Below are 9,006 nucleotides of genomic sequence, written 5' to 3'. Positions count from 1 at the left end.
CATTGGTTATGCGTTCCAACCTGCCTATTACTGCATGGGGGTACGCCATATTGCACGCAACATTACTTATTCGCTTTAGACCCAAGCCAACCATTTTATGCGTACCAGTTGGTAACTGGATATGAGCATGATATTTCACATTTACGCATTTTTGGTTGTGTTGTATACGTGCCTATTACGCCCTCACGGCGTACTAAGATGAGTCCCCAAAGACGATTAATCATTTATGTTGGGTATGAATCCCCAACAATTATCCGCTATTTGAAACCTTTTACAGGCGATCTCTTTACCGCTAGATTTGCGGATTGTCACTTTGATGAGACAACCTTCCCGTCGTTAGGGGGAGGTATGGAAAAGGATAACGATAGAAATTGTCGTGGTGTGTCCCCACCTTGTCTCATCTTGATCCCCGCACCTCACAATGTGAAAGTGAAGTTAAAAGAATTATTGATCTTCAGAATGTGGCAAACTCAATGCCTGATGCATTCACTGATATTGCTAAAGTGACGAGATCATACATACCAGCTCCAAAAGTGCCTGCAAGGTTAGAAATCCCTAATACGGGAAAAGGCACCCTATATAGAGGTGTCAGTCCTACACTTGGTGGAAGTGTAGCTGAGGCCGTGGATCCCCAAAGGAAGAGGGGAAGACCACCTGGTTCGATGGATACTCACCCAAGGAAGAAAAGAGTACGTAAGGCACAACCCGATCCATTTGTCATTAATTCAGATAATCCCTCTCATGAAATTGTCTCTGATTACAGTTATGTCCATGAATCAATATTGGAGGACGTTCCGATGTTTAAAATAATTCCAGAGAACAAAGAAATCTCTATGGATTATGAGAGTGCATACATGTTGATGGAAAGATCCTCCATGCAGATTGATGATGCATTTGCATACACTGTTGCTCAAGAGATCATTGAACACGATGACATCGAACCACGCTCCATTGCAGAATGTCAAAAAATAGCAGACTGGCCTAAACGGGAAGTTGCAATCCAGGAAGAATTAAATTCACTGGCAAAGAGACGGGTATTTGCTGCGGTAGTGCTAACCCCACTAGGTGTAAAGCCCGTAGGACATAAATGGGTATTTGTTAGAAAGCGTAACGAGAAGAATGAAATCTTGAGGTATAAAGCTCGCCTTATGGCGCAAGGTTTCTCTCAACGCCATGGAATTGATTATGAGGAAATAAAATCTCCCGTAATGGACGTCATAACGTTCTGCTACTTAGTTAGCTTGGTAGTTTCAGAAGAACTTGAAATGCAGCTTATGGATGTGGTTACAACATATCTCTATGGGGATCTAGATTCAGAGATATGCATGAAATTTCTTGATGGTCTTCCATTTCCCGAATCAAGTAACTCTAAACCACGAAGTGCGTTTTCGATTAAGTTGAAACGCTCACTTTACGGACTAAAGAAATCTCGGCGGATGTGGTATACCCGTCTAAGTGATTATTTGATTGGGAAGGAATATGCAAATAATGAGTTATGCCCCTACGTATTTATAAAGAAAACGAGTTCCGGATTTGCAATTATAACTGTTTATGTTGATGATATGAACATAATAGGTACTCTTGATGAAATAAGAGAAACCGCAAGCTACCTGAAATCTGAATTTAAGATGAAAGATCTTGGAAAAACTCGGTTTTGTCTAGGACTTGAGCTAGAACACCGAGAATGTGGAATACTAATCCACCAGTCTACATATGTCCATAAGATACTCAGGAAATTCAATATGGACAAGTTTCATCATGCCAGCACTCCCATGATTGGTCGAAGTTTAGATGTACAAAAGGATTCATTTCTTCCAAAGGAAGATGGCGAAGAGGTATTGGGAGCTGAAATTCCCAATTTAAGTGCAATAGGCTCATTATTGTACTTAGCGCAATGTACTCGACCTAATATATCATTCTCAGTGAACTTGTTAGCTAGATATATCTCAGCGCCAATGCATCGTCATTGGAATGGTATAAAGAATGTATTCAGATACCTTAAAGGAACCATTGACATGGGTCTATTTTATCCATTTGAAGACGAAAGGAGGATTGCTAAAGCAACCCCCTACACTGAAACCCCAAATAATGTTTTGGTTGGTTTTGCTGATGTTGGGTACCTCTCTGACCCACGTAAAGCTCGATCCCAAACTGGTTATGTATTCACCATAGGGAACACAACGATATCCCGGAGATCGACCAAGAAAACTCTTGTAGATACCTCCATGAACCACTCGGAGATCATTTTCCTACATGAAATGGTTTGTGAGTGTATATGGTTAAAGTCTATCGTTACACATATTCGAGGGACTAGTGATTTGAATTCTACCACTGAAGAGCCAACATGCATTTATGAAGATAATGCATCTTGTATCGAATATATAAAGTAAGGATATATCAAGGGTGATAATACGAAACATCTTTCACCGAAGTTTTTTTACAATCAGCAAGAATAGTGTCTCTTAAACATTCAAGACAACAAAGTACCGTCTGATGAGAATGTGGCAGACTTATTTACTACGTCACTTCCTAAGTCCTTATTTGAAAAACACGTAAAGAGTATTGGACTAAGGAAATTGTCCGAAATCCCTTGAATGCAATCAGGGGGAGATGGCGACATCAGTGGGAGTGTTTGTTGAACTCTTTTTACCTTTACCGAGTTTATTTTGTCCCAATGGGTTTTGTTACTCGATAAGTTTTTTAATGAGACAACAACAACACCATGGTTATGACTCCCCGATTGAGATTATCTTTTTCCCACATGGTTTTTATATCTTAGGTTTTTCTGAAGAGAAGTGGCCATCTTTATCAACATGTGGTACTCTTTTCCCTTCGTCAAGGTTTTGTCCCATTGGGTTTTTCCTTGTCAAGGTTTTGATGAGGCAACACATTTGAAGTTCCGCTTTTGAACCGCACAAGGGGGAGTGGTATAGGGCCCATGGACCATGGATGTGCAGTTCATTAGTGTACTAGGGTTTTCCCTTCTACTCTTGTATAAATAGAATACTATACATATGTAATGGGGTTCCATTCTCTGGTTAATGAAAAGTCTTTCTCTCTTTCCTTTATCACTCCAAAAAAATCAACGTTTTCTGAAACATAAAGTTTACTTCTGATTCTACTTCTGGAGAAGCAAAATCTTTTCTGCTTCTGATATCCAAACACCCTATAAATTTGGGCTAGGAAATAGACCTTGGTCCTTTCTCCTTTATACAACTTAATACTTCTCGGTCTTTTGATTCTTGTCTAAAATCACAAATCAAGCAGAAGTTTTTTGAAAAACAAAAAGGGGGAAGCAAAGAAACAAATTCGGAATATCATCATCAACGGTGAATTCGTTGAAATCAGCATTGGTAGTATTTGGTGCTCTAGATTTGTGAATTGTTCCCAACTGAATTTGCGGTTTGCGAACTGGTTCTCCAACTTTCCTTGTATTTCTGAAATCAGATATCTATGGTTTGAAAACTGGTTTGCTAACCTACGGTGAGCAAAAATATTAGAAGTTCGTGAATTTCTCTCTTATGATGTTTGAAACATTTCCAAATAGTTAAATCACTTATATGGGCCATTTTTGATTGATCCACAAATTAATTATCGAACAATAAGTTGTTAACTAATATTGTTAAGGACCTTTGAACATCTTGGTGGCTCTCTAAAAGAGTCACAAACTAATACCGCAAGTGCACTGTGTCGAGGTGTAGAACAATGCAAATACGGGTCGATCCACAGAGACAAGGTGTGTGTGAGTTGAAGTTTCCTAGATAGTTCTGAGCTAGTGACAGTGAAGCAAAGGGACAAAGGCAATGAGCCTAAGGCAGTGAAGCAGTGAGGGAAAGAAACAGTGACTTTAGGCTTAATCACTAAGGCTTTTGATTCCACCTCTAACCTATGCTAAGTCAATTTTCAATGCTAACTCATGTTCTTGCCCCTTGTTTAGATATTAGTGAGATTCTAGCCTCAGCTAACTATCTAGATAACAGTGGAGGTTCGAGCCTGCTGTTTATCAAAGAGGTGGTTTTAAGAGAAGGATTTAGGGTCACTAAGTTAAGTCTAGTCCTTGTAGTAATTGGGGCTCTCACACTGCAACTACCCGCAGATAAGCCACTTAGATGATTAAACCTTCCTAAAGGATAATCTAATTACATCTAAAATGTTCTTCCATAGCACTAACTGTCTGATTAGAGCACAACTAGTCTAAGGTTTGAACAATAAACATTAATCATGAGCTGCAGCACCATCAATCACAGGGTTATCCTAACTACAATGTATGCTTGACATACAATGTGAGAGCAATGTGATGAAATGCTTAAATTATAACTGTCCTACACAGTTTCAGAACACAAGAACATTGTCTACACATTAACCAACTAGCATTAGCATGGAAGCTTCATCTCAACCTTAGCAAGTGATAAATTAAAACATGATGAGTATGTGAAAATAAAACTGATTTTGAAAGTGAACCAAAAACAGAACATGAAAAATTGAGGAACTGGCTAGTCCAGTCCTCTTGGTGGTGCACTGTCTAGTACAGGCATCCCCCTTAAAACATACCCACAGACCCAATTTATACCCACAGACCCAATTTGGGTTTTCCCCCAAATTACAAAATTAGGGTTCTTCCCCAAAAATATCCCCAATTTAAACAGAAATTAGGTAAATTATTTCTACCTAATTTGACAGTACAAAACAGACCCATATCTTCTCTAATGCTCTCCCTAACAGAACATTAGGGTTCTTTAATAAATTCCCCCAAATCAGAAAATTTAGGGTTTGGTAATTCTTACCCATATTGATGTGATTTGACGAGTTTGTCTTCGACCCATTCTTCCCCTTGGTCCTTTGCTCCATTCCCATGTGTCAATTGCTACTCTAGACTCGCCTAATCGATTGATTTTTCTTCTAGGGTTTCAGAGAAAGGTTAGAATAAATATCAATCAAATAGGGGGCTAGAAAGAGGGGGTGATGATGTTCGAGCAGGTGGAGTTGGTGGTTTGGTTGTGGCAGAGTAGGTGGTGGCGGACATGGTGGAGAAGGTGGTGGTACGGCAGACATGGTGTCTGCAGAGGCGGGAGAAGAGAATAAAGAGAAGGGGAGAAGAGAATGAGCGATTTAGGGTTAGGTTTTTGGGTTATATGTGTTGGGTGTGCTCCGGTGTTGGGCGGGATCAGCAATCTTGATGTCCAGCAAGACGAGAGCGTTGGATGACCACATCTGAAACGAATCGAACGACAAGAAGGGAAACAGCTTGTAGCGACCGTTGGATTGCGAGATACAACGAAGCTAACGGTTCCAGATGGAGTTAGGTACTATGATGTTTGACAGGAACTTCAGAGTTTGATGCACGATGATGAGCCGACCGTAGGATGATGTGATGGATCCTATCTGACGGTTCTCATGGAAATGGGTATGGATATTGGAAATGGAGTTGGGTAAGGGTATTGGGCCTTGGGTATGCCAAGCCCATATCTTCTTTAAGAACAATTCTTCCTCTTCAAGCCCACTTCTAGTTTATCCGGCTCTTGCAAACATCATTCTTTGCTGCCTTCCTGCGGGAGTCTTGACCGTTTCTTTGCTCTTTTCGCTCAACAATTCATCCAAGCTTTATTTATTACCTAAAAATGCAAAATTAATTAATAAAAATATTTATTCTTGAAAACAAAGAAAATACAGAATATGGGATAAAATGTAGAATTAATGCACAAAAGATGAGTTAAATGCCAAGAAAAATATATAAAAATATGCACTTTTTAGCACTCATCACATCTATGTTGATATTATGCTAGCTAGGTTGTCTATATTGTAGTGAATGACAAAGAAATAAGATACTTCGGCTAGGTTACATCCCTAGATTAAAGGTAGCTATATCTCTCGATTTGATCCAGTTAGGCCGGTTCCTATGGGCATGGCAAAGCCCAGGTTTGCCGCTTTTGCACCCTTTAGGCAAAGAATTATAGTCACTCTTTTACCTTCCTTATCCCTCAGAAGTAGGGAAAAATCTAAAAATCCATATACTATGATCTCCCATATCCCTACTTAGAAGGGATATCCCTTCTCTACATTTCAAACTGGATCAGACTTGATCCAGGTAATAGGGAAGGGAAATAATTTCCGTGTAAAATTGTGCTTTACGGATACTCAGTTTCTGTTTTTCAGTATAAACGGATAATAGTATCCGTGACTTTTTAAACGGAAACTGGGCATCCGGTTCTGGTTTTCCAAATTTTACCCTAAAATTTTCCTTTTTCACACTTTTTTTAAACTAAAACTCTATTTTTACCTATTATCTCTTTTTTTACTCTAAATTATCTTTTTTACCTGTATAAATATTCAAACGAAAAAAGAATTATGGAAAAAAAAAACGGATACTGAGTACCCGTTTGGCACTATTTACACGGAAACTTTTTTCGAAATGTAGGGAAGGGATAAAAACACACTATAGTGAGGTCTCCTTCTGACCCATATCCCTTCCCCACATTTGAGGGATAGGGAGGGGATAATCTCCCCGTAGTACTACTTGGCCTTATGGACATGGAAAAGTCGAAAACATACCTAGCTAAGTGGAAAATTTGCCACTTAGCCAGGCCAGGTCTAGTTTCTACTGAACGGTGTTGTTTAGACCGGCATTGGCCGAGACTCGTCTGCTCGGTAGAAACTAGACCGCCTAGTAGATCTTATCCAATGACCACAAATTTCCCTATCTATAGATACTCAATTATAGTTTCATTTCAACTCACATCTTCTTCCAATTTTCTTATATTTTCCAATTTCCCAAAATATGGACATGGCTTAGTTCATAGAAGAGCAACATGCTGCCAAAAATCAAAAGCTTATATGCAAAATGAAATAAGAAGAGCAAGAAGCGCAAGAGCTGCACTTCAATGCAATTTTAGTACGTTAGAAGATGAATGCATCTGCAAGAATTATGTTTTCTTCAATAATCATCCCACAGTTGATGGCGTAGTGCAGAACATTCCGTTTTGGGGACGCGTTTTACATAAATTTGAAGAACAAACAATGAACCTGAACAATCTTTGGGCGCTGGTGTTGGAGGCGTGGTTTGTTGCAATTTCTAAGAATGTTAACAAGTATATTGCTATGATAAGGGAACGGCTCGAAACATAAGGAGTGGTGAAACCCTACTGGATATTGAACAAAGTTTTCGTGCAGAGTGGCTCCGTAAAAACGAAAAGGAATTCTGATATGGAAGTTGTTATGAAATCTTAAAAGTGTTGCCCAAATTTAATCCAATTTATATGTTTTAATTTCTTAATTGTTAACTTAAATAGAAAAATTTAAAAGCATATTTTCATTTATCAAACAAAAGTGCGAGTACAATAAACCACAATTTAGTAAAAGTGTGAGTACATTAAAAGGAATTAACATCTATCAAACTAAGGATTTCCAAAGATATATTCCCGTATGCCTATGTGATCCTTCGAAAGATCACCAGTTTGAGTCTCAGATGGTGGTTGAGTAGCATCGGGCAATTCATAACCTTGATATGGTTACCGGAGATGGTTGAATTGGATGAGCAGGTGCTTGAAATGGGTGAAATGCTGAAGTGGTTGTTGGGGTATAAATTGCAGATAGCCTGAATGCATCCATTTTTACGCCACCACTAGGAGTAAGTAAATAACCTTGGGCATGAAACCAGTAGGAGTCTGAAACGAATATCCATCATCTCCACGTCTCCTCATGCTGCTGGTGTTGCTGCTACCTGAGTCTCTTCCACTAAATTTTGAGTAGAGTGACGACTTTTACAAACTCGACGACCTCCACGACTTTTTAGACTGCTACTATCAGGGGACATGCCATCACGATCTAAACCCATTTGAGAACTTACCGGAGTCTCAGGCATTTCAAAAGTTAAATTCTCCCTCTGCATCTGCATCTCTCTTAAGTGAAAATTTTGGAATCTATTGAGAAGAAATGTTAAAGTGTTGAACTGGTTCTGATACTCTTCTGGTGATGCCACCACACTGTAATATGGATACCTCTACTGCAGACATTCAGTACTAAGTGGAAAAGTAAAAATATCTCCAATGGGTGATAAAGTCTGGACTTCCCAAGATAATTGAGACATATTTGACGAACACATTTGACTGCTAGGATACATACATGCTTCTCCCGTGGGTGGTGGAGGTGTTAGAGCATTTCTCGGTCGAACTCGCATGCGTTGCTATCTCAAGCATGTTTGTCAATGTTAGTGATAAAAACTATAAGTCTTGATTTCTAGTCTACTATAGCTAAGTCTCGGACTAGGATAGAAAGTGTAGTTGAGCTCAAGGACTTCATGACGATTCATCATACAAGAAGAAGAACTACTCAAGGAACCGGTGGAATTTCTCGATAAAAAAGGTATGTGAAGACTTGAACTTATCTGTCACTCAAAAGTATATCTACTCTATCTCCTACTTATTGAGACAAAAAGTCGTATGCTATATATAGACTTAGGTTATACACATTTGGTACTTCGAGCCAAATATACCTCGTCTATCTATATCTCGAAATATGTGTTGGTAAGTGTTTTGCTTCGACCATGTTTATCTTTACCTAGTAACGAAAGTCATGATATGTTTCAATCACTTTGAAAATTGCTTTGACGAGAAATGGTGTAACAACTATATAACGTCCTCTAAGAATGTTTAAATGATTGGAACGAGAGTTTAGATTACATAACCAATGATGGACATAAGTATTGTTGTAGAAACACATATGTGCATAAGTCCTATCCCTTAAACCAAAGTTTGTGAACTTTGTTGATCAAGAGAAATCACAAGAATGGCTTATTGCCAAGTCCGGGCGCTGCCGAACTATAAATCAAGCTCTCGTAGCATACTTAATGTAAGGGGACAATTTAGGAAATATAAAATGATTACACGTGGATTTCTAATAAGGCTGCCGGAGGAAATTGTTTATGCGGTCCCACTTCAAATAAGACTACCTGAGAGCGACTGCAATGGTACGACTAAACTCAAAGATCAAAGACCAAAAAAAAAAGACTAA

This window comes from Papaver somniferum, chromosome 8, assembly GCF_003573695.1.
Source record: "Papaver somniferum cultivar HN1 chromosome 8, ASM357369v1, whole genome shotgun sequence".
In the NCBI taxonomy this organism is placed as follows: domain Eukaryota; kingdom Viridiplantae; phylum Streptophyta; class Magnoliopsida; order Ranunculales; family Papaveraceae; genus Papaver; species Papaver somniferum.
Note: the sequence above shows the minus strand (reverse complement) of the source record.